Below are 24,994 nucleotides of genomic sequence, written 5' to 3'. Positions count from 1 at the left end.
ATAGTGTTCTGGGTTTCAAAAGCTCTCCAGCTCATTGTAATATGCAGCCATGATTGAACATCACTACACTAGAAATGTAGGTCAATAATGTTTTAGAAAAACAAATCTGAAGTATGTAGTTTGAATTCTGTACCTTGTCAAGGGCCAAGTCATACTTAAGTGAAAAAAATGTAAGAATTTTTTAAAAAGTAAAAAAGTAAGAAAGAAGAAAATTAGGATTAGGAGCCACTTAGAATTGGAATGGCAGATGATATCCTTTTTATAGGTAAATGACAAGAAGAAAGAAGAATAAAATACAAAAATAAAAGGGGGGAAATGTGGAGCTGTAAGCAGAATCATCATGAAATCTCAGATAAGGCTTCATTTGGCAAGTTTTTACTTAGTACCTAGTAGACCTTACCACTAAGCATACTATTATGGATGTAGCAGTAAATGGTAAAGTCATAGTAGCTGATCTCACAAGCTATAATTTAGATACTTTAATTCTGTAATTTCTATTTCTTGGTTCTCAGCATATTTAGTTACCTATTCAAATACTCCTTTCATGTAATGTTTCTATTCCAATATGCATTTCAATTTTTGAACTGAAGTCTCATTATTTTAGTATATGTTTATCTCCTGTACTTGTCCTTGATTTTCTTAATCTCTGTGCTTTGCGCTATGCTTGTGGCAGCTTAGAAAATCAGCATGCTTTGTTGAGCATATTTCTACTGCTGACCTCTTGCCTCCAGTTGGGACTGGATTGAAAGCAACTACTGCATGAAACTGTAACCTGCCCATACTATAATCGCACCAGAAACTTATTTCTCCCACCAGGTTTCCAAAGGCTTGCTCCGCTCTGTTCCATTTATAATATGACAAAATCTATAAAGGAAGTTTAAGTGCCAGATGACCAGAGAGATACTATTTTATGGTACCAGCACCAGGCCTTGTAGAAATGTGATATTCTGCAGACACATTTAGGACCAATTGAAATGTTAAGGAAGATTTATAAAATGTTGAAAGGTATTCTCTTCTTTTATTATATATCTTAGTGTCTACATATGTGTACTTTCAAAATAGATCTTTAAATATCCATTTTTCATTTTCTTTTAAAATATGTCCTGGTATTAATCACTAGGTCTATCTGAAAGAATATGAAAGGACATTCTGCATTTTAATGGAATTTTTTCAGACTTTGAAACAATAAATGACAATGAGTTATTCTTGTATAGTGTTGTATTTAGGGTGATAGCTGCAGGGGGGTGATCAATAATTATGGTCAAGTAATCAAGAGTCAGGAAAGATTGGAAGACAGAACATACTGGATATAAGTAAGTTTCTAAAAGTTTTTTATAACTTATGATTTAAACAACTGAAGGCAGGTGTATGAGAATGAGTGAAAGCAAGAAAGAATGAGCACATGTGCTGGATGACAAAATATAGAATATTTATTGAAATCTGAAATAAACCTTTGAAAATGAAGAAAGCAGAAGACATGAGAGCAAATCTGAAAAGTAATCTAAAGTGCAATTGTTAAAATCAAGAATTTGGTGCTGTGAATAGACACAGAAAGATGCAGCTGGAAAGGGCAAACAAATGAAGAGGAAGAAGAATTAGTCACAGATGTGAGTACTTAGGGAATTCAATACTTGTTGATTTGCAAATGATGATGGATTCACAGGTTGAGCAATCATATGAGGGCTCAGAATCACAGAAGAAGAAAGAGAGCTGATTCTAGGACAGTGGTTCTACATTTTGGTTGCACATTGAGATCACCTACTATATTAGCTTTCCCATCCCTGAGACGCAACACCTGATATCCACAATTTGAAGAAGAGATCTAATTTGGCTTATGATTTTGGGGGATTCAGTCCACAGTAGATGGCTTCAAGGCAGAAACATCATGTTGGAAGTATATGGTGGAGCAAAAAAAGCTTAATTTAGAGCAGAGTAACTGTGCCAGAGAGCATCCTGTGAGGGATCATATTTACTACCTGAGGCTATGTCTCCATGACTAACTCAGGCACACCTAGAAGTGAGCGCTGGCAATTTGCTAGGCATTTCTCATTCCAGTGAAGTTGATAATATCAGGATTAATGGTTTCATCTGGGTAGCTCTATACAGTACTAATGCCTGGGTCCCAGGGTCAGTTGCTCTAATTTAATTATTTTGGTATGTGGATAGTGTTCTGGGTTTCAAAAGCTCTCCAGCTCATTGTAATATGCAGCCATGATTGAACATCACTACACTAGAAATGTAGGTCAATAATGTTTTAGAAAAACAAATCTGAAGTATGTAGTTTGAATTCTGTACCTTGTCAAGGGCCAAGTCATACTTAAGTGAAAAAAATGTAAGAATTTTTTAAAAAGTAAAAAAGTAAGAAAGAAGAAAATTAGGATTAGGAGCCACTTAGAATTGGAATGGCAGATGATATCCTTTTTATAGGTAAATGACAAGAAGAAAGAAGAATAAAATACAAAAATAAAAGGGGGGAAATGTGGAGCTGTAAGCAGAATCATCATGAAATCTCAGATAAGGCTTCATTTGGCAAGTTTTTACTTAGTACCTAGTAGACCTTACCACTAAGCATACTATTATGGATGTAGCAGTAAATGGTAAAGTCATAGTAGCTGATCTCACAAGCTATAATTTAGTGAAACAGAAAGAGAAAAGGAGGAGAGAAGAGATTTTTAAAAAATTGTGGATGTGGTAAATGTTATTTAGAATGTAAAGGAGTAAAATAGATTTTAAAAAGATTTTTAGAGAGAATTGTATGCCAAAGAAATCACAGCCTGAACTGAACATGTTCATGACTCTTTGGGTTCACAAATATCTCAAAGTAGCAAGAAAGCTCAGTGCTCAAAATTCTGTGGGGGCATTTTCTGCAAAGACCATTTTAGGAGAAGACACTGCTCCTAGACAAAGACTATTCTCACTGGGCATTCAGACACCATGGTGCAGCTTTAATCCCAGGCACTCAGGAGGCTGAGGTGGGTTACCACAAGTTGGTGGTTACCAGTTGGGCAATTTACCAAGACCACATCTAAAAAAAAAAAAAAAAAGAAAGAAAGAAAAGCAAAACCTAAATAAAAAAAAATTCTCCATTTGGAAGTGGGATTTCATAACCTAAAAATAAAAAAATTCTCCATTTGGAAGTGGGATTTCATAATTACTCAGAGTAATAACTACTTTGTCTCCCCCTTCTAGTCTTTATTCTGAGTGTTCCTTGCAGTCATCCTAACCCAGTTCAATTTTCTCTGGGAGGTATATGGTAATGATTAGTATTTTCTTGATATTATACGTTCTGCTTTGTATCTAGATATTCCCACAAAGCCTCATGTAGATAAGGTGGGACCTTTGTTGTCATCTGCTGCTTGGACTGCGGAATTCCGTTTGGGAGCTCAGAATGGGAGGGTAAGGTGCGGATTTGCCAAGCAAACTCCGGGGAGGTTTCTGGAAGGCTTCCGCGTTATTCAGGAAATGCACAGGCTTATATAGGAACAACCAAGGGGAAGGAGCATGGGAAGAGCATTTAACATTTGCCAATATCTTACTGGAGGCATGGTGAGTGATTTTTCTTGGGCGAGGCGAAGGAGTCACGGACTGGGGGCGGAGGTGTAGCCTGTTGGACCCAGCATCTATGCACTTAGGCTAGTTAGCTCAGCCTTAGCAAGGTCTCCACGTTAGCTCAGGAGACAGGAGTGAAGCACACCTGACCCAGCCAGGCTTGAACTTCTCCCACAGACCTTCTTTTTGAGAAGTAGTTGAATCTGGAATGTATGATGCTGGGGTTAAGGGCGTATGATTACTAAGTGAGTGAGTGATTAGTTTGGCACTGCCCTAATCCCTGTAGTATGAATAAGATAAAAATGGCAGAAAGATACCATTAAACTCTCTTGTTGCCTTTGCTACCTTGTGCGCACCATGTTGTTTCTCCTCTGTGATGCTTGTTTGCCATCCCGGCCTCAGAGCCAGCCAATTATGGACTGAAAACTCTACAAAGTATAAGCTGACTATATCTCTTCCACTCCAACTTTGGGTGTTGGATATTTTGCCTGAGCCATGAGAGAAAAGTACCTAACACATAATACTTTTTGTATTAAGAGAAGCCACATTCATGGCAGAGCCTATTACATATCAGAAGATCCTAGGCTTTGAGCTTGTTACCAGGGCCATATCCAAGTCGGGCAGCCTCCATGGAATGATGGTAAATATTGGAACTCTGGGAAAGATGTTGAATAGAATGTTTGACGATGATAAGGGAAGTCTGTGGTAGTCATTGATACCAAATGCCAAGTATGTTTCATTCTCCTTAGTCACTCACATTTGATGACTTTTTGATATGGCAGTATTACCTAGTCTATCTTGCCTGATTTTAGATGCTATTGCAGAGAACTAGTGAGAGATATTGGTGGCCATAAATAGGGCAAGAGCAGTAAAAATAGAGGAAAAAATCTAATTCAAGATATAGGTTATGAATAAATAATAGAGGAATTGCCTAATGCTTGGATGTTTAGAGGGAAGGAAAAAAGAATCAGGTTTCATGGAACTGTGTATTGAGATTGGAAAGAATGAAGGAAGAGGGACCAAAAATGTTTAACTTTGGTTATACTGACATTGGGATGTATATGAAATGGCCAACTAAAGTTGTTAATGGTAGTTGGATATGTGAGTTTGCATTCATAGTTAAGATTCTTGAAAGCAACATAAGTTTGTTAGAGACAAACAGGTAAGATTTATTTTCAGTCAGAATGTATACCATCCTTAAAGGAAGCTAGATGAGGACTAAGCACTAAGAATGATCAATATATGTAGGCTTTGTTTGGGAGGGAAAGTGCCCATAAAGGAGACTTACAAGAAAAGAAAAGACTAGTGGAAGGAAAAACTCAGTGTAGAGTCTTGTATTCAGTGGAGGAATAAAGTAGTTAACCTGATTAATGCTTGTGAGAGGTTGAGAATAGCGTTTATCATGACGAGTGGGAAAAGAAAGTAGACTCAAGTGAGTTGTAGAGAAAGGAGGAGGAGAAAATGTGTAGGCAGCACTAGCAATGCCTCTTCGGAAGAATTTGGCTATCAAGGCATGAACAGAAAATTTGAGGGTTAAAGGCTTTAAAAAAAAAATCTATGATAACTGCTGTGTGTTTGTATAAAAATAGCTAATTCCGTAGAAAGGAGAAAACTGCTGATGCAGAAGTAAGAGGAATTGACTGATGCATGCAGTGTGATTGAAATATACAGTGAATGTTGAAATTTTAAAAATTATTACAATACAAAACATTGCCATTAATCACTCTCAAAATATTTCTTCAAGCTCTGAACACACTGGCAACCATCATTTTTGCCACTTTCTGAAGCTGCTCTGGAAGTTCTCTTTCATGAGTGTCTTTCAGAGGTGTTGTCCCTGCATGCCCACCAAAAAGGAAGGGAGGCTCATAAAAGCATTTGGCATATCCTCATCCACCTTATTCACCAGAGGTGGCACTGTGTGACTTCTGACTCTTCCGCAAAGTCAAAATGAACATAAAAGGAAATATTTTGAATCACGTCATGACACTGAGATAGCTATGACAGTGCGACACATTAAGAAGACTTCCACAGCTGCTTTAGAAAGTGGCAAGTTGGAAGCCAGGGGTAGTATTTTGAGGGGGATTCATTGCAATGTATCCCTTACTATAAATTTTTTTTTAAATGAAGCATTCACCCTAGTCTTCAAGCAAACCTTTTAGTAAAGGTGAGAGATAAGGTTGAGAAGGTGAGAGAAAAGGTTGGAAATCTGAGCACATAGAAAGGATGAGATTTCTGCCTGGTGTGGTGGTGCATGCCTGTAATCCCAGCACTCAGGAGGCTGAGGCAGGAGGATTGCTGTGAGTTCAAGACCAGCCTGGGTTACATAGTGATTTCCAGGTCAGTCTCAACTACATAGTGAGACCCTGTCTCAACCCCCCCCAAAAAAAGAAAGAAAGAAAGGATTAGATTTCTTTTTTTTTCTCTCATTAAGTTTATTGGTACATTTTAGGTATACAGTACAGTTACATTCATTGTTGGGACATTGTACCTCTACATTACAGGTCTTGGTTCTCATTTTTTCCCCTTGAAGAATTAGATTTCAATAGAAGTGAAAAAGGGGAAAAATGGGTACAGATGCTGGTAGGTTTATAAGTTTAGGACCGAGAATATAAAACAGATCATTGACTTTCTTATTTTCAGAGCAATGATGTGAGACTTTTATTCTAGACTGAGGTTAAAGCATGTATAAAACAATTCTTGGTGAGCTGGAAAGTAATACTGCTTGGAAGACAAAGACTTGCCCATCAGTAGTGAGCATCTACTTGGGGTTTGTAGTTATGAGTTGAACATGAAGTCAGTCAGGTGGGTTGAATCATTTTTCTTTAGGAATGTTCAACTGCTAAAGCATAGGCATGGATATGCCATTTCATCTGCGAGATTGGTGGACGGAGAAGGGTGTAAGGGAAGTGAGGGTATTTGTAGGGCAGTGAATAAAATATTAGCCTTGTATATATGAGCTGGATGAGGAAGGAAGTACAGAAGGGAACTGACAGAAGGTGAAGAAAGAAAAAGGGTTACTCGATGTGAGTTTTCACCATGACTGGGGGAATAGGTTAGTGGGAGCACTTGAGAGACTGAACTACCGGAATGAAATGTTTGAAACTGAGTTTCAGAAATATTGTAGCTTCTGTTGGTAACACATGCGACAGGGAAGTGGGTGGCTGAGGTGGAGAGCAGATGTCTGGAGATGAAGTTGAAGAGTGAGTAGCTGTAGGACATCAAGTGGTGGCTGATGCTACTGAAAATGAAGATAGGGGTTGTTGTCTGGGGCAAATTGTGAGCCAGCAGTTAAATATTCAACAAGTGATTTCAAATAAGCAGGTGTTTCACACATGGATGCATCCAGTCTAGCAATAGGGAGATGCATCTGATTGTACATGTTTGCAGTACACAATGATTAAATTCATCAGAGGGAGTTGATGCATGTACACAGATTTTTTTTCAACAGGGGTTCAAACTCAGGACCTTACACTTGCAAGGCAAGTGCAGTGCCAATAAGTTAAATCCCCACCCCAGAACATCTTAATTCAAGCATGACATAGGTGATTGGTAACAAAAACAGCAGCCATGTATTCTGCTTCAAGGCCAGGAAGGGTGGGAATAACAAGACAAAAGAGCTTTTTCCTCAAAGGGATTCCAGGGTGGGGGATACCTAGACTCATTTTAAAACTTTCCAAGAATAAGGCAAGGAGAATTTGCTGATTCTAGGGTGGATCTCCAGAAGGCATAGTGGTAGTGCTTGGGGAGCTAAGGAGAGCAGTAGCAGGGAGCTGGGTCAGTGCAGACACTTCGCAGGGGATAAAGCACATGATGATGCATAACAGTGAGAAAAATCTAGGAGCACAGGCATTGGACTAGAGTCTTTTTCAGGGGTCATCTATTATATATGCACTCTGGTTCTGTGTTTGCCTTTTTCATCACTTTTGTGACCTTAATTTGTCATCATCACTGTTGTATCTTCTTTTGTTTTAGGAAGAGGAATGTGTCCATATGGCATTTCTTACCCACACTAGATGTCACTGTTGCTTGCCTCCTAATTTCAGTCCTATAGCATATTCAGTGTGATTGTTCAGTGTGGCAGTGATCACCCCGGGCCACCCTTTGCCTTACCCACACAAAGACACACACATAAGATTTAATGAGACTAGTGCTTATAAAACCACTGAAGTGTTAAATAGCTTAGGGTTAAACAGATCTTCTTGTGTATGTATTCTGGAAAGCTGATTATTTAGTTTTTCTTTCTTTCTTTCTTTCTTTCTTTCTTTCTTTCTTTCTTTCTTTCTTTCTTTCTTTCTTTCTTTCTTTCTTTCTTTCTTTCTTTCTGCTTTTAGGAATTAAAAGACTAAGAACTCAGACTGGAATTCTTTGCAGAAAACACACACACATCTACTTTCTCCTGTGAAAATATGGCACTTAAAATATTTTACACTTAAATTCCAACTTGGTTAATGAACTGCCTCCTCAACCTCTGTTGTGGAGAGATGGAAGCATCACTTAGTTGCCTCCAGCATCGTGACGTGATGATGAGTGAATTTCCTGGCCTGAGACAGGGTGTGGTGTTATAACTGAGGTTTTCTTTTATGGTCTTATCTATTCTTTTATGGCCATATTGTGGGTGATACCTTAGCTCCTGAAGCTTAAGAGACCCTGCCAAAAAAGGAGAGGCCATGCCATTATCTGGGAAATTAGCAGAGATTATAAATATTCAGTTCCTTTAATTCAAATAAGCAGAAGTTGCTTGTGACTATTAAGTCCCTTTTCTTCCTTGAAGAATCCTATTCAGTAAAGGAAAAGAACTTTCAGAAAAAGAGGCTTAGGGGTGGGTAGTAGAAACGCTTATCTTTTTTGGATTTAAAAAAAATGATCCATCATTCATTCAGCCCACCAGTCAGGTCACAAATATTGCATGACCACCATGTGTTAAGGTGTATTGCTTATAAAACAATGTGTATCGTTTGAGGTACTGGGGACATACTGATAAACAAAGCACAACTATCTCTGCTTGCTTTGAGCCTTCTTCCACTGCAGAGATGTGAAAGACAAGATTATGCATTCTCAGAAAACAGCCCTGCAGAAAATCAAGCTGGGCTACAATACAGAGAGGACTTGGCTGGAGCCTAGCTGATAGGATGTAACAGAGAGATGGTCTGGGGGAAGAAGATGGTCTGTGCACAGGGAAATGGACATGGAGCTCCCATGTCAGAAAGTCCTTGGCTTGTACACAAAAAGCAGAGTGCCAGACAGGCAGGCACACAAGCACGAGCTTGTCTGAAGAGAGTATGTGGGACTTTATTGTTCACATGTTTGGAGCGTACAGTTTATTCACAGTATAGTGGTAGATTCTAAAATTTTGAGGAGCAATGAGGTGATTTGATTTATGTTTTAAACAGGTCTAAAGAAAAAGAACAAAGGAAAAGAAAAGAAAAAAAGAACAGAACAGAACAGAAGAGAGAGCCAGATTGCAGGCCAGGGAGTTCTATTAGAAAGCACTGGCAGTGTTGGGGACCAACATGGGATTGGGCCATGTTGCTGAAGGTGAAGATTTCAGATAATTCCCTTAACAATGAACAGTACTTTATAGGCTGTAACTGGAATTTCAGGATTTTTCATCAACTATGTATTAGTCTAAAGTGAAGAAGTGAGGCAGTGGGCTATGGAATGAGAAGGACATGATGACCTCATTTTAAAGGGTCAGAAGAGAATTGAATAGTATTTCCTCAATCACTATGTTCATTGTCTAAATCAAACTGCATGCTACAGCAAAGTTACTCAGATTGTTCTCAGGACGGAGCTGAAGGCTGTTTTTGTCTTTTTCTCAGTAAACATGACAGAGGCTAGAGAACAATGCCAGCAGCCCAGCACCTGAGCAGCCTAGGGGCTGCGGCACAGGGAAGAATAGTTTTTGTAGTAAAATGTGGGGCCAGTGGAGAGAGGGGATGCTAATTTGAGTTGTGTTACCCTTTCCAACATAAATTCCAGCAGCTCTGTGTGGGAATCTAGGAAGAGCAGGAGGGATGTTGATGTCTATACGTGTGCACACCCTCACACATGTCCCTGTGCAATGGACTGAACTGGCAGATGAGTCTGTCTTTTATAAACTCTTAGTTCTGTGTTACTATCCCAGATTATATCGGCACGACAATTAATATTCATGTGAGCCCTGCAAGCTAAATAATACTACTATGTAAATTTTACAGAAGAGGAGCATGCGATATAGAATGGTTTAATAAAAAATCACATGGCTGGGCAGTAGAAAATATGAACCGGAATGCTAATCTGTGGCTTTACTGGTTATGTTATATTGTCTCCCAAAGCCTTTTGCTAATTATATATTTTTAAGTTACATTTTAATTATACAGTCCTTGGTCACTTAATCTTTACTGTGCTTATTACATGACATTACATAACACCTCCACAACACTAACTTTTATTAATTATATCTACCTTTGTCTCTAAAAGAATATTTTACCTGATAAATGCTTAAAATAAAGGTGCTCATGGTACAAACAGACATGCAGAAAAGAGATTATATTCCATCAACTATTTTTCTTTTTGTACGTAGAACAAAATACATCGGGGCAGCACTGATAGTACTTTTCAATAAAGAAGCTCGCCATGTACCAGTCAGGGTTCTTTGTTGCAAGTATCATCCACAGATTCTCATTAACTTCAGCAGAGGAGAGATTTGCTGGCAGTGCATCAGGAAGCTCTCTGTTTGCTGAGAAGCCTATAGGCCCTGTGGTCTGGTGAGCATGCACACAGGATCAGCAGGGAAGGTCATGCTGCAGGAACACCTGGTTAGGATACCCCTCCAGGCTCATGCTATCACACACAACCCTGGCTTCCACCCTGGTCGGTGCCCGCTGGAATCCATTGGAACTGTCCTTGCTTCTTTCTGTCGCTTGTGCACAATTCATAGTGGCAGGCAGCATCATCATTTTGGACAAGCCCGAGTCAACTGGCTTGTGTGTCAGTGTTGGATGGCGGTGGCCTCTGACCCCTGTAGATTTTTAGAAAGAAATATTCTTGCCTTTCACCAAGTGGAATAGAATTCTAGGTGCTATACAGTTGAAGAAATAGCAAATGTCTAAATTGTACAAATAAAATATTTTAGGCGTTAAGTATTTTTATATAACATATAAATCTTGAAAAGGCAACCCCTGTAGATTTTTAGAAAGAAATATTCTTGCCTTTCACCAAGTGGAATAGAATTCTAGGTGCTATACAGTTGAAGAAATAGCAAATGTCTAAATTGTACAAATAAAATATTTTAGGCATTAAGTATTTTTATATAACATATAAATCTTGAAAAGGCAAAAAATCTAGTTATGGAAATAAGTTACTTTCTTATGGCATAGGATTCAGTGATCTCAAAATAGCTACTGAGCTGGAGAGGGGTCACTTACTCTCTCCATTTGTCCACAAATGATCTTGCCAGCCGTTTGGTTTTGTGTTGAGAATTCCAGTTTGGCTGTTTTGGAACAAAGACTGAGTGTGTCTTCCTTCGATTTATTTCATTTATCTCTGATAGGCTTTGTGGGAATAGTTGTCTCTAATCCAAGCCATCAGAAAGCCTTTTAACGTGTTCCTTCTGGCGATGTCTAATTTTCACTGTGCTCAGAGTAATCAGTTTGCATTTTTTTATTGAGCTCATTCAAAAGCAACTCTTACCCCAAAGGAACGTTGTGTTTTTGAATTTTATTGTTCTACTCAGAGATTAAGCATTTGTATCACCATATTCAAAATGTACTCTACCAAACTATTAGTACTACAATAAAACTGATGTGGCAAAGTTTTATTTCATGCAGTAATTATACTGTTTATGCTCTAGCTTTAAAAGTCAAAATCAGAGCATGGAAAGGATTGTATAATATCTTTAATATAGCATGTTTGATTTTATTAAACTGGGATTTTATGATCATGTGATAGAAGGATAGTCAAATTGGGCTAGCCAAATTGGACCTATTAATATGAATAAAATAGTATTATAAAAATACAGCTAAAACAAAATTAACAGTGCTAAATGTTACAGGAACTGTACTTGTCAGCATAAAGCATAAAGGAAATGTAATGGAATTTTTTAAGAAAAGCAACTTGAAGAAGCCAACCATTAATCTTATCCTCTCAGGGACTACTCAGTTCAGTGTTGATACTATGGGGTTTCATTCACAAATCGTTTATGCTTCACTCATTTGAAAATTCCATGAAATTTATATGATCCTAGAAAAAATTGTATTATCCATGACCCTTCCATCTTCCTTCCCCCAATACATACATGACAACTCAAGATTCAATTTGCAGTTTACAGATATGAAACTAAAGAATAAGCCTAAAATAGGCTTTCTTTTAAAAAAGGAGTAAATTACAGTATAATTAGAAAAAATACAGGTTAGTATATGCAAAAATGTAACTAGATGATTCAATCAAAGTAATTTATCTATGTATATTTTAGGAAAAAATGTATTCAAAAGACAGTTAAATGTTAAATGTTTTACACATTGCATACACTCATGATTAGTTCTTAGCATAATGTAAATCTATTTTGACCATTTCTCATATGCCAATTATTGTGCAAAACATTTTGCATACTTTGTTTGGTTTAATCTTTTAATAGCCCCATGAGGTCAGCATCATGAGTTCCATCTTATAGTCAGGAAAACTGGGCTTAGGAAGAATGAAGCATTTGGAACCTACTTTTGCTTCAGCATCTGTACTCTGCCTTCCTACGCTGCCCTGCTGCCAGAGTGCCCCACTTCCTTCAGCGTTCCTGGAGTAAAGCTACACCATGTCTTAGCATGTGCCATTAGAGGGTAGACACCTTATGCCAGCTTTCATACATCATGCATGTTTAGGACAATGCCTCAGAGAAAGCCACTGAAATTGTAAACTTTTCCACCCTCAAGATAAACCTGCGGTAATCATCATTAATGTGTGTACAGTGCAGTTCAGGCATCTATACCATCAGGTGTGTCACTGAACTCTAAAAATATGTTGCTTAGACAACCTCAGTAGGGTAAGGATTTGGGCAAGCTCTTCGAATTATGACTAAGAAAAAAATACGCAATGAAATCATGCTGGAGACCTTTCCTCTTTAAACAAAACTATTAGTACATGTTTGCAGTATGTACAATTCACAGTCATCTTGGAAAGTGGATACATGTACCTAAAACATTTTATTTCTTCTTTTGTTAAATTCCCTTTCTTTTCCTTCCCTCCCATTCCCTCTGTTGTTCTTGACTTCTCTTTTCCTCACTTTCATTCTTGTTGATATTATTAATCTTTGCTCATGTTTATGGCATGTAATGTTTACATTTCTTGAGATTATTGGGATCTTAGGATAAAGGAGTTCTCCAGTAGGAGTGCTGTACAATGTTCTATTTTTTAATGGGCTCTAATGGGGGCCTCTACATAATCAAATTTCTTATAGTGAAAGATGTTACCAGATTGGGTGATGTTACTTACAAAGGTTTCTTTTTCCTAGTATATTCTGCCCTTGACCTAGAGGCTTAGTTTTTCTTTAGTCCTTTTTCATGATGCTTCTACTTCACCACATAAAAAACTAACTTCATTTGTTTTAACCTGTATACAACCTTAAATATATGACTGATAAAAATTCATATTTTACCATGTAATTCTCTTGATTGGTATGTTTAAAAAAGAATCAATCAAAAGATTCAGTTTACCAAAAACATCATTAATTTACCTACTATAAATTCTTATACAGTAAAGGATATTTTTATAGAGGTGTGCATGTTTCTCTCATAAAGTTTGAGAAAAAAGTGTACAGGACAAATAGATTACATTTGATACATATTATTGTACATCTAAGCTATTACAAAATCTGGGCTGAAGTTACTACAGGGATTTTTTGTAGTATTATGTTGTCTCCTATACATTTCTGGTATTGTTTGAGGACATTACATTACATCATATTACATTATTAAATGAAATGTTTGAAAATGTTTTGAGGCGATGAGATAATCTTGCCAACAAAGAAAGGCTATATGATAAAGCTCAGCACTTAGAGAAGACATCTGTATTTAAAACTGAATGTGAACAATTGAAGTCACTGTTTTCCTATTTTAAATGCTTCACCAGGCCTCAAGTATCTGCATTATATATTAGTAGCATCACTTGAAATTTTATTTTTAGCTGAGGTAAAGCCTGTTAAAATTTTTCTTGTTTATATTAATATTAATATAAATTAAATGTCAGTACATTTCTTTATGTCAGGAACAAATTACAAATTATATCTTATTGGGTGAAAGTACTTTTTGGGGTCATATTTAAATTAGAGGAACATATATGTATGAGAACCTCATACCATTTTATATGAGATCATCTTGTATCAATTTGAAAACATTTATAGGCCACAAATTATGTGTTTATATATGCAGAATATGGCACAGAGATATAACAAATGCTACATTATTGTTGTTTTAGAGTAAATACTCATGAAGTGATAAAATTTTTCCATTTAATTAGTAGTTTCTGTTACTTATGGGACTGTCAACTGTAAAAGTGCTATTGGAACAGAAAAACAAGACATCCACCCAATCTGATGGTGCAAAAAGTTTTGGATGCCTCAGCCATGTCTTACAGGGTTGAAAGGGGAGTTTTAATTTTCTATTGATAAAGAGACTTATTATGGTTGCATGCCACTCACTATGATTACTCAGTGAAAAATTAGGGTTAGACATTTTGTTTTATTTACCAATTATTTGTTCACATTTTAAATGCGATGTTTTACCTAGGCACAGTTGAGTTAAGCCTTTTTCCTACAAAAGTACAAATTACTAATAACTCAGTCATGTTCATTTTTCAGAAATAGTGTACCTATCTTGTTTGAAAGTATAAGGCATGGGTTAGAGAAAAGAGATTTTTTTTTTGTAATTTTATAAAACAAAACTTAAAAGTGGTTATCAAAGAGTGAGGTCAGAGGAGTAGGAACTGTGGGAGGAGCATTGGCCAAAACATCTGTGACAGTCATGCCCCTTAACAGTTCTTTATTTTTCCAAGGTCTATCACTCTAGGTTTCTAGTGTATTTCTCAATATCTCCACTTCTTCTTTTTATGCATTATTTTCTGTGTTATGCATTATTTTCTGTGCTATTCTTATTTTATCTGAGGGAATTTAAAGTCTTAAATTCATCTAAGTCTCAAAGTTGCTGATGCTTGCTTATTCAATGGCCTAATTCTAGCAAGCAAAACAAACCTAATGTCTTAGGTACAATACCTGACACCCACAACTGTAAGGAGAAAAGATTTATTTTGGCTCATAGTTTATACAGTCTTCAGTCCATAGTCAGCTGTCTCCAGGACAAGGCAGCGTGGAAGCAGAGAGAGAGAGACCAAGGGAGGAGGGAGGCAGATATACTCTCCCAGGACACATAGCTGACCCACCTCCTCCCAACATCATGCTGAGTTGTAAACTCATCAAAGGTCTGACACCATACAGGTAAACCTTCCAGAACACAGAAGAGTGAGGGGTGGACAGTGGAATGGATCTGGAGGAAATGTGTCATACTAAGCCTCTCCTTGCAATAGTCTTGAATAAGTGCTATATTTTTACTGTTCTACAGATGAAAAAAATGAGGCACAGGGGATTGTTATTTCTCAAAGTCAAATAGGTAATACCTGGTACAACTAATTCCATGCTTTATTAATTTCTATTTTTCTTCTTTATGGATGTTTTAGGCTCTAAATATTTTAGATACATTTAATCCAATTTAACATGCAGTATTTTCATGATTTTTTCAGTTGAAAATATTTCCTTATTTTCCTTATAGCTTCTTCTTTATACTTTTGATTACTGAATTTAGAAGGATATTTCTTAATTTCCAAATATATATTTTTAATAGTTGTATTTTGGTATTGATTTCTTCTAAATTTATTGGGATCAGAAAATATGAAGGTTATAATACCAACCCTTTGAAAATTTGTCAAGATGCTCTATAAACATTTGTTTGATGGATTTTGTGATGTTCTCAGTGAATTTGAAACAATGTCTACCATGTTATCCCTGAGCATCTGTGAGAGATAGGTTTTGGAACTTGCTGTTGACATTAAAATCTGCATATGATCAAGTCTTTTTCTTAAAATAGTGTAGCATTTGCAGATAACCTATGCATATTCTCTCATACACTTAAAATAATCTGTAGCTTGTTTACAATGTCAAATACCATGTAAATGTTCTATAAATTGTTATACTGTATTGTTTAAGGAATAGTGACAAAGAAAAATGTCCATTCAGGTTCAGTACATACTCAATGTTTTTTCCAGAGGATTTTCAGTCTGCAGTTGTCTGAATTTATGGACACAAAATTCATAGATATAGAGGGTTGACTGTATTTTACAGCTGCCAGAAAAAAAAATATATATATATATATATAAAATGTTAATTACATCAATTAAAATTTTTAGTTTCCTTGCTGAGATAATTAATATTTTGACTGATTAGGTGAATTTTTCCCTATAATGCCCTTGATTTTTTTTTTATATTTAAAAAGGCAATCTGATAAATACATTTAGGGCTTTTATGTATTTCTTAATTTGTATTATTATGTAGTGAAATTTTTATCTATAATAATCTCCCCATTTGCCTCCAAGTGTATTGTGTCTGGTCCAAAAATGGTGGCACCAGTTTCCTTTGGTTAATGTTTTGACTGATAGTTTATCTTTTTATATCATTTTACTTTCACTGTCAATGCTATATCTTAGATGTAAATTTTACAAGCAGGATTTTAAAAATACATGACAAAATTCCCAGTAACAATAACAATCTTTGTCTTTAAGTAAAACATTTTTCCTACTGACACTTGATGTAATTACAGTATATTTGAATTTATTTCTACAGTTATATTCCTTATTTTTTATGATGCTGATTTTTCTATGTTTCCTTTTTCTCTGTTCCTGAATTCTTTTGGCTTATTTTTCTTACTTCGGATTTCTTCTGCTAGCTTGAAAGATATAGTTTCTTTTATGAAGTTTTAATGGTTATGTAGAAAATTCAGCATGCATATTTTTCAGTGTCTACATTTACTCAATATTTGTACTTTCCTCCAAAACAAAATAATGATGTTTAAATCCAGTTACCCCTTCTCAATTTTACATATTGTTTTCAGATATTTTAATTTAATCTTTTTTAATCCTATTGCTATTTGTGATTCAGTGTATATTTAGATTTATCCATATATTTATTAATATCTGTGCTTTATTTTCTTTTGTTTTTAACATCTTTTACCAAAATCACTATCTTTTTAAATTTTAATTTTAATGTAATACAAACGTATATTAATAAAATATATAAAATAATTCTTTTTAATTCTATTAAAAAGTACAACAAAATTTCATAAAAATAATTACAGGATAACAATAGTTAGCACACTATCATAATCTTAAAAGAATGGCATATTACTCAGAGTACAAGCCATAAGCAAACTAGACACTTACAAAGAAATAACAAAGAGAAAGTACCACAGGACACTCTTTTCAATGAGCTGAGAGACTACTAATATAAATGAAACAAATTAGCATATATGTTAAAATATTTTGTAAATAGTGGAATAGATAACTTGGGGAATTATTTGAACTTCTTCCTACTACTTATTTATCTGTCTTCTGTTTTGTGTGTGCTTTCTCTTTCAACACACATACACATCTTATATAAAAGAAATCATGTGATATTTAAGCCTGTGTGTCTAACTTATTTTACTTAATATTATGTTCTCATCTTCCATCCATTTGCCTAGAAATGCTTTAAGTTTTTCTTAATGGCAGAGTACCGCTCCATTGTGCATAAATACCATAATTTTGTTATTGATTCATCCATTGATGGATATATACATTTTTTGCCTCATGTATGTCTTTCAGAATTCATTCTAGTGGTAATCTCTTGGTAAATAAACCAACAAGTTTTCATTGTATAGCAATGCCTTATTTTATCTTTTTATTACAAGGATATTTTTATTTGATATAAAATTCTATATTGATTTTTTTTCTCAATATATTAAACTAATTCCACTCACATCTGACTTGCATTGATGCCACTGAAAAGTCTGCAGTCAGTATAACTGCAATTTCTTCAAAGTTAAATCTATATTTTCTTTTTGTTTTAACATATTCTCCTTATTTTTTCTACTCTACTTTTCTAGTGATTTGGGTAAGGAATGGTGTTTAATGCTAGGGTTTAATTTTAAGGAATAATTTGAGACCTAGGCTTAAAGTTAAATTCAGGCAGAGAAGATCTGTATTTTCTTCTGCTATTTCATTCCAGGAGCATTATAAATACTTTTTTGTTGTGGTTGTTGCTTGGTATTGTTTGCTAGGCATATGTCCTATGACTGACTTATACCCCCAGCCAAGAAACTCCATTCTAGATTCAGATTTTCAGATAAAACAGGTAATATGAGTTCAGGTTAAAATGATGTGAACTTAGATCATGGCCTCAAACTGTCAGTGGTATTCCCTTTACCCCAAACCTTAACAATTCTCTTTGCAGTTCATTTTTGAGGGGTAGACCATTATTTCAAACTCACTCTTACCTTTCTACTGAGATTGTAGCCCTTTGAAGTTTAACTTTATGGGCAACATTCTTTGCATATTCCACAAGTTGGAAGACACTAACCCTCCATTACTGCAGATTCATAAAAGTATAAGTAGAATTGTGTCAGCATTTGGCAAATGCTCACATAGCAAAAGCTGACTTTATTGCCTTCTGTATCTTTTGTACTCACTCAGTATTTCTTAGGTTCTTGTCAACTCAGATAAATTTAAAATTCTAAAAAGATATTTGACAAACATTTTGCTCCTTTGCTCCCTATGAGTCTCAATCAGGATATTTAGTTTGGAAAGTGAGTTGGCAGTGTAGTGACTCCTGGTAATTTAAAGTAAGTATTTCAAAAGATTAGTAAGTAGTTTAAGTCAGATGGTGATAGGATAAGAAGAAAGTAGAAAGTAAGGCTACCTGGTGGTCTGTCTCTATGCCTATCCTTCTTGATTGTGCATACATACTTCACCTTTCCATGTTCCACTGAAACAGAAACAACACTATCTACTATCTTAATCTTTATTACAGATTTCAACACTGTAGGTTTTATAAAGGCCATAGATCAAAAGTTTTATTCTGCCTAGGTTCAATGACAAGTAATGATTTCCATGGTTAATCAGTGTCATCGATTATTGGAATGCTGTATTATTTTCACCAACATCCCACTCTTTCCTTTATTATTTTAATGCCTTTAAGGGAGTGTGAGCTCATTACCAGTCTTGGGTCTCTTTAAGCTAAACTGGCCTTTTTGGAAGCAGTTTTTCTTCTGACAGGAGATGCCATTTCCAGATATGTGGATTCAGCATAGCTGAATGGAACAGGCAGCCCAGCAGGAGCAGCAGCAAACCGTAAAATCCACAATTTGAAAGTGTCAGGATCAGTATTTCATGGAACTATCCATTTACTCTAAAAACAGATCAACTGGGAACATACTTTCCAGCCAAATTTTGACAGGTGCGGCTACTGCCATGACTCTGCTGTTCTTTCTCTAATCTGCCCATCTGCTCCTAGGATTCCTGTTTTTTGTTGAAATGTTCCCTCTTTTGCTTTCATTAGCCTCAAATACTCCTCCACATTTTCTTGTAAGAGAAAGACTGTACAAACAAGTCAAAGTAGACAGCAACAGAGCTATTATATGTAATTAGAGTAGTGAAGGCAGCCAGTCTGAATCGTTCCATCTTGCAAATTGGTTTTCTTGTCCATATTAGTCTAATTATCCAATATTCTCTGCATTTATTAAGATTTTGCTCTGTATACATAAGCAAAAATTAAGTTGTTAGTGATGGATAAAAATATTTAACTGAGTTCATTCGTAAGAAGATTTTTCATGATTGTCTTCTAAATACTATTTTTTTTTCCTGGCAATTAACAAAAACACATTTCTTGATCTAAAAGAGCTCATAAAAACAATATTTATTAACAACATTATTTTTATTAAATCTTATTTTGTATTATTTTGTTGAATTTTTAGTAAAGATCAGAAAAATTTGTCAGGTTGGTGGTTATGTTATGTGTTTCATAGGCTAGACTAGAAATGACTTGCAGACCACTAAAACAGAAAGTAAGCTAGATTTGGCTGATGGTCCAGAATTCTCTAACACTTGCCTCAGAATAATTGTATAAAAGTGACTTATTATTCTCATTTTCAGAAGGAATAGAGTGGGTGAATGAGTCAAAGTAGCAGTTTTGCATATGTTCAGCATTCATTTCACAAGACTGGTTTGTCCTTTAGTATGTAAATTTATAGGAGGGATAGACAAAAACTGCAATTGGGTAGATTTTAAATTAAGGATTTCCAGGATTCGTAGGATGTATTTATTTGTAGCAATTCTCTCCCCTCTGGCTGTGACTCATTGTGCCTGGTATTTTCCTACCTCACTGTCTGGTTAGCATGATTTCATCCTTGACCCTGAAAATAATAATAAAATGGATCAAATGTGTCTCCCACCCTTTTATTTATTTATTTATTTATTTTTTGTCAATCACACTCTCCTCAATTCTTAGATTTCTCATTCTTTCGAATACCCTGGGAAAGCCATACCCAAAGTAAAATACAATATACTGAGTTAATAGCAAATGATGAGGCTAATTTATCGTTCTCAAGGCTTCATATTTTGACTAGAGACAAAGACCTATGCCACAGTGTTTGCTCTCTTGTTGCTATTTCAGTCCTCCTGGAGTATTGCAAGTGAGTAGAATATTTTTCAGGTTTTGATAAACAGATTGCCATATTTTCTTTCTGTCCATGAAAATGACTTTAAGCCAATGTTTCTGAATTATAGTATATCACTCAGTTTACTGTTGAAGTCTTTCCCATGTTTCTTTTATTTTTTTAATCATTAAGAGAAGTTAGGCCCTTAATAGTTGCATATATATATATATTAAGTTACATTTATATTAATAGTTACGTGTGTGTGTGTGTGTGTGTGTGTGTGTGTGTCTGAGTGAAATGGACTACCATGATTTGATTTAGAATTTTTTAACTTTGCCTTGGTGCAAAAGTGTTACACACTCTGTAGAATCCATGTTTTGTATTTTGATCTAGTGTGATGTCTCTCATAGTTCTGGGCAGTAGTAGCAACCACTCAAGCTATGATCCCAGTCATCTATGCCATGAGGGGGAAAAATAACTGGTATTATGTTGCCAGGGTTTTTTGGCTATTATATTTTATGTTTTCAGATTTCACCATGTCTAAAAGCACCCACCTGTGTCTCCTGCTTCTGATATATTAAATTCATTTACAGCAATTTAACTTACTATGGTTACCCTGTCATAAATCAACAAGCATGTGTCATAGTATGCATTTTAGTTTGCATAATGTTTGTCAGGTAGTTTTGTACCATTGTACTGGGAATTTGCAAATATGAAGTAATCATAAATTCAGTAAAACAGCAGAAAAAACAGGAATATTAATGATTAACACATTGTCCTAGAAACATGTCCTTGACATGTAAACATCCTCTGTCAGCATTAAGAGCAGAAGTAATATGTGAAAATATGTTGATAGAGGATTATATATGTGTATGTGTTCACTTACATGTGCTTTTTACATGTAGAAAATGGCATTATATCAATTATATACTGCTGATTAACAGATCACCCTAAAACTTTGCAAACTGTTAATTCTTTGATTTGAGCTAGGTTCAGCTTTTGGTTCTTTGTTGAATTTGTCTGGACCACTGCTGGGTTTGTAGCAGTCTCTGGCTCAGCTGGAGGTGGAGGTCCATAGTAGTATCACTTCAAGTTCCAGGCTGTTGGTCAAGCATCCTTGGATCTCCAGAATGACAGTTTCTTACATGGTGGAATTAGTATCAGGAAACATGCTCCAATATGATAAAATGTATCATGCTTTTGCTTATGTCATATGTCATGTTCTGTTAGTCAAAACAAGATACACACCACAGTGTGGAAGAAATTACACAAACCTGTGGATACCAAAAAGTGTGACACATGATGTTATTATTATAGTTATAAAAACTCTCTCCAAAATGGTATGTTGATAAGTTGAGTTTTTTACTATCACACAAAAAATAGATTTGTGTCTTATATTTTTCAATATTATATAGTTGATTTAAAGAATTACAGTGTTTAATATTCTGTGTTATGGTTATTTAAATAATTACAATTGTTTACAAAGATATGACCTTGCGTGAAGGGAGTGTACACAGTGAATTTACATCAGAGTGTAGGGCAACGCTGTCAATGCTTCACAGAGTTTAAGAACATGGATTTTAATTGCCAACTTTTGCACTTGCTGCTTTGGGCAAATCCTAAACCTCTCTAAGTCTCAGTTTCCTCAGCTAACAATTTAACTCAGCTATGTAAGAGCTTAAAAGACATTATATATTGCACAAAAATGCTTCTGTTATCATCAAGCATATATTAAGCCCTGAAAAATATTATCTACTATTATTGCTTATTAATAATAGAAAAATTTTGCTTGTATTTTTCTTAGATTCCTTAAAGATTCTTCATTTAAATTTCTGCTAAATCAGTTTTTTCCTTGCGAATTTAAAAAATTAAATTATTATGTTGTATGTAGGCATCACTACTACAAAAGAGAAGAGACAAGGTTTACATTTGATTCCACTGAGCTGGACCTGGTAGTTTGAATACATTTCATTCCCCTTAAATGAATATATTCATTCCCTTCAGAGATATGTTTGTATTTTATAAGAATTATAAAAATTTGCAGATATTGCTACATTGCTATTCTTTTTCACTATACTCAATATAGTAGAGTTAATGGGAATAACTAAAGTTTGGGGATCAAGGAGAACTCTATGGAAATCCTATTTCTGTCTCTTACAATTATTATACGTAGTTTTTGTTTTACCTTTGTAAAATGGAAGTAATAATATAAGTTTAACAGTGGTTCTAAGAATTCAAAGGAATAATGTTTATACATTGCCCAACCCATATGTAAACACTTATAATAAATTTAAAGGTAGTTCAGCAGGGTGATGTGGATTCCCAATCTAATCACAATCTCAAAAAAAAAAATCTTATGACTTCTTGGTGTGTAAGAATATTTCCTCTGCCAAGGCTATCATTGTGAAGTTTAATCAAAGATTCCTGATAACTGTAATTACTTTGCATTTTTATGTCAAGATTGCCTCAGGACATATCCAAGAACAAATAACCTACTGTCAGATGAAAATATGGAAACAGACTTGGAACACTAACATGCAACTAGCTCACCGTGACTGCTTCTGAAATACTGTAAATCTACTCTAAAAAACATAAATGACAAAAGGAAATACCAGGGAATAGTTATAGAAAATAATCAAGAGAAGATAAATTAGCTTTTGAAACTGTCTATAATAATTTTCAGCTTCCATGCCCTTTCTATTGAATATATTGTTTTTAGAATTCTGAGGAAAACTTCACAAAATAAGACAAATATTTAAGTGCAAATTGAACAAAGCCCTGTTCCTTTCCCTACCACAAAGACATGGCCTGATTATGTTCACACTTTGTGAAAGCAGTATTAGATCTTCGTAGTCTTCAGATTAGTGTTAGTAAATGATCTCCTCATTCTAATCAATGATATCCTAATAGACTGATAATATTAAAGATCTTTCTAGAAACACCAAGATTCAGGAGGGTCATTGTAGAACTGGACATAATATCGACCTAACCAGCCTGTTTCCGTTGGGTTTGCAGATTCCTTTTGGTCAAGGTACCTGATCTGAGCATGCAGCTTATAAGAATATCAGTAGATAAAACTCATAGATAAAGTTTGAGCAGATATAGGGTTCAGAAATGAACTGGGGTCAAGTAGGTAGGCCCTGGACTGACCCAAGGGGCCATATTCCTGGGGGTTTATATTCTGCTACAAGATAGATGATGAACAGTAAACATATTGAGTAAAGTATTACCTGGCATGTTAGATTATTGAGTACAACAGGAAATAAAAAAGTACAGAAAAGCAAGAGGGTTGGAAAGTGCCAGGAAAAAGGGTGAAGGTTCTAGGATTAGGTAGCATAATTAGGGTTGGGTTCATTATAGAAGCAAGCAGAGACTTGAAAGAGAAGAAACCAACTATACAGATATCCAGAGGCACAGCGGTACAGAGAGAAGGAGCAGTTAAATGCAAAAGAGTATGCTGAGCAAGTTCAGATACCAGCAAGGAGGAAAGTTTGGCTGACATAGAGTTAGTTGAGGTGAGTGGTAGTAGAGAGAGAGCCAGTTGGGACCTGTATCACATAAGTATTTATGGAAGATTGTACATGATTTTACTTGGTGTGAAATAGAGACTTTGCAAGCTTTTGAAGAGTCCCTGTGTGACTAAGATGTTTTTTTAATTCACCTAGTTACTTAATTGGTAATAATCTTTGGAGTTGGGGTAGAGGAAATAAAGGTGAAAGCTCATAAACTAGTTAGAAGGATTTGTAGTAATCCTGGCAGGAGATAGAGGTGACTCAGACTGGGCTGCTAACAGTGTGGAGGGACACAAGCGTTATGTCCTGAAAATATTTTTGGAACATAAAGCCAATAAGATTTCCTAGCAGAAATTAACAAGGACTTTTGGCTGGTCAGCTTTATTTTAGTGTTGTTCATCCCTGAGCCCAAGTTCCTATCAATCTGCTGAACAAACAATTATAATCCTTCCCAGCTGCTCAAGGTAGCATGCTGAGTCAGTTGGTAGTGCATTTGACCTTCCAGGCAGGCTGGGTGGAGGCAGACAGAACAGGGAGAGTGGAGCTAGGACACTGAAGTTCTCTTGTAAGGCAACTCCCCAGGTAAGTGAAGACTCTGGGCAGTGGAAGAAAAGGAGTCCCATGGCAAAGACATATGTGTGTGTCTGCTGAAGGGGAAGGTTCACAGAAGTGTGAATGAATACAAGATATGGTTCATGGTGCTTTGTGTCCTCTGAAGCCTTTTATTTATACCTACTCCAACGTATGGGGACTTGTTCTTTCTCTATCAAGACTTTGGTGGTTATAATTCAATAGATCACTTGCCCAGATTTTAAATTTGGTTTTTGTGTTCCTTGGCCCTGAATTTTTTTTTTTTTTTTTTTTTAAAACTGGGGATTGAACTCAGGAACTTGTGCTTGCAAGGCAGGTGGCGGCACCACTGAGCTAAATCCCTGGCCCAGCCCTGAAGTTTTAATAGTTAAACTCTTTGGTATTTTCAGAAAAATCCTCTGTTCCTAAAACACAGAAGCTTGTTATCAGCTCTTTAGTTTGTTTAGTGTCATTGTAAGAAGACCACCAATAGGTCTTGACTGTCTCACAATTTCTTTGTTGCACTGTGCCTTCCACATCTTGCCCTGCAGCCACATCCTTAAGACAAATTTTTGTTTTTCAGGCTTTTGAGTCTCAAGAAATAAAACTAAATCTAATTTAAAGTAAAAATAAATTTATTGGAAGATAGTTCATGGAATCAAT

This window comes from Fukomys damarensis, unplaced genomic scaffold, assembly GCF_012274545.1.
Source record: "Fukomys damarensis isolate Sample0158 unplaced genomic scaffold, DMR_v1.0_HiC HiC_scaffold_14, whole genome shotgun sequence".
NCBI classification, from domain to species: Eukaryota; Metazoa; Chordata; class Mammalia; order Rodentia; family Bathyergidae; genus Fukomys; species Fukomys damarensis.
This window is presented reverse-complemented; position numbering follows the sequence as displayed.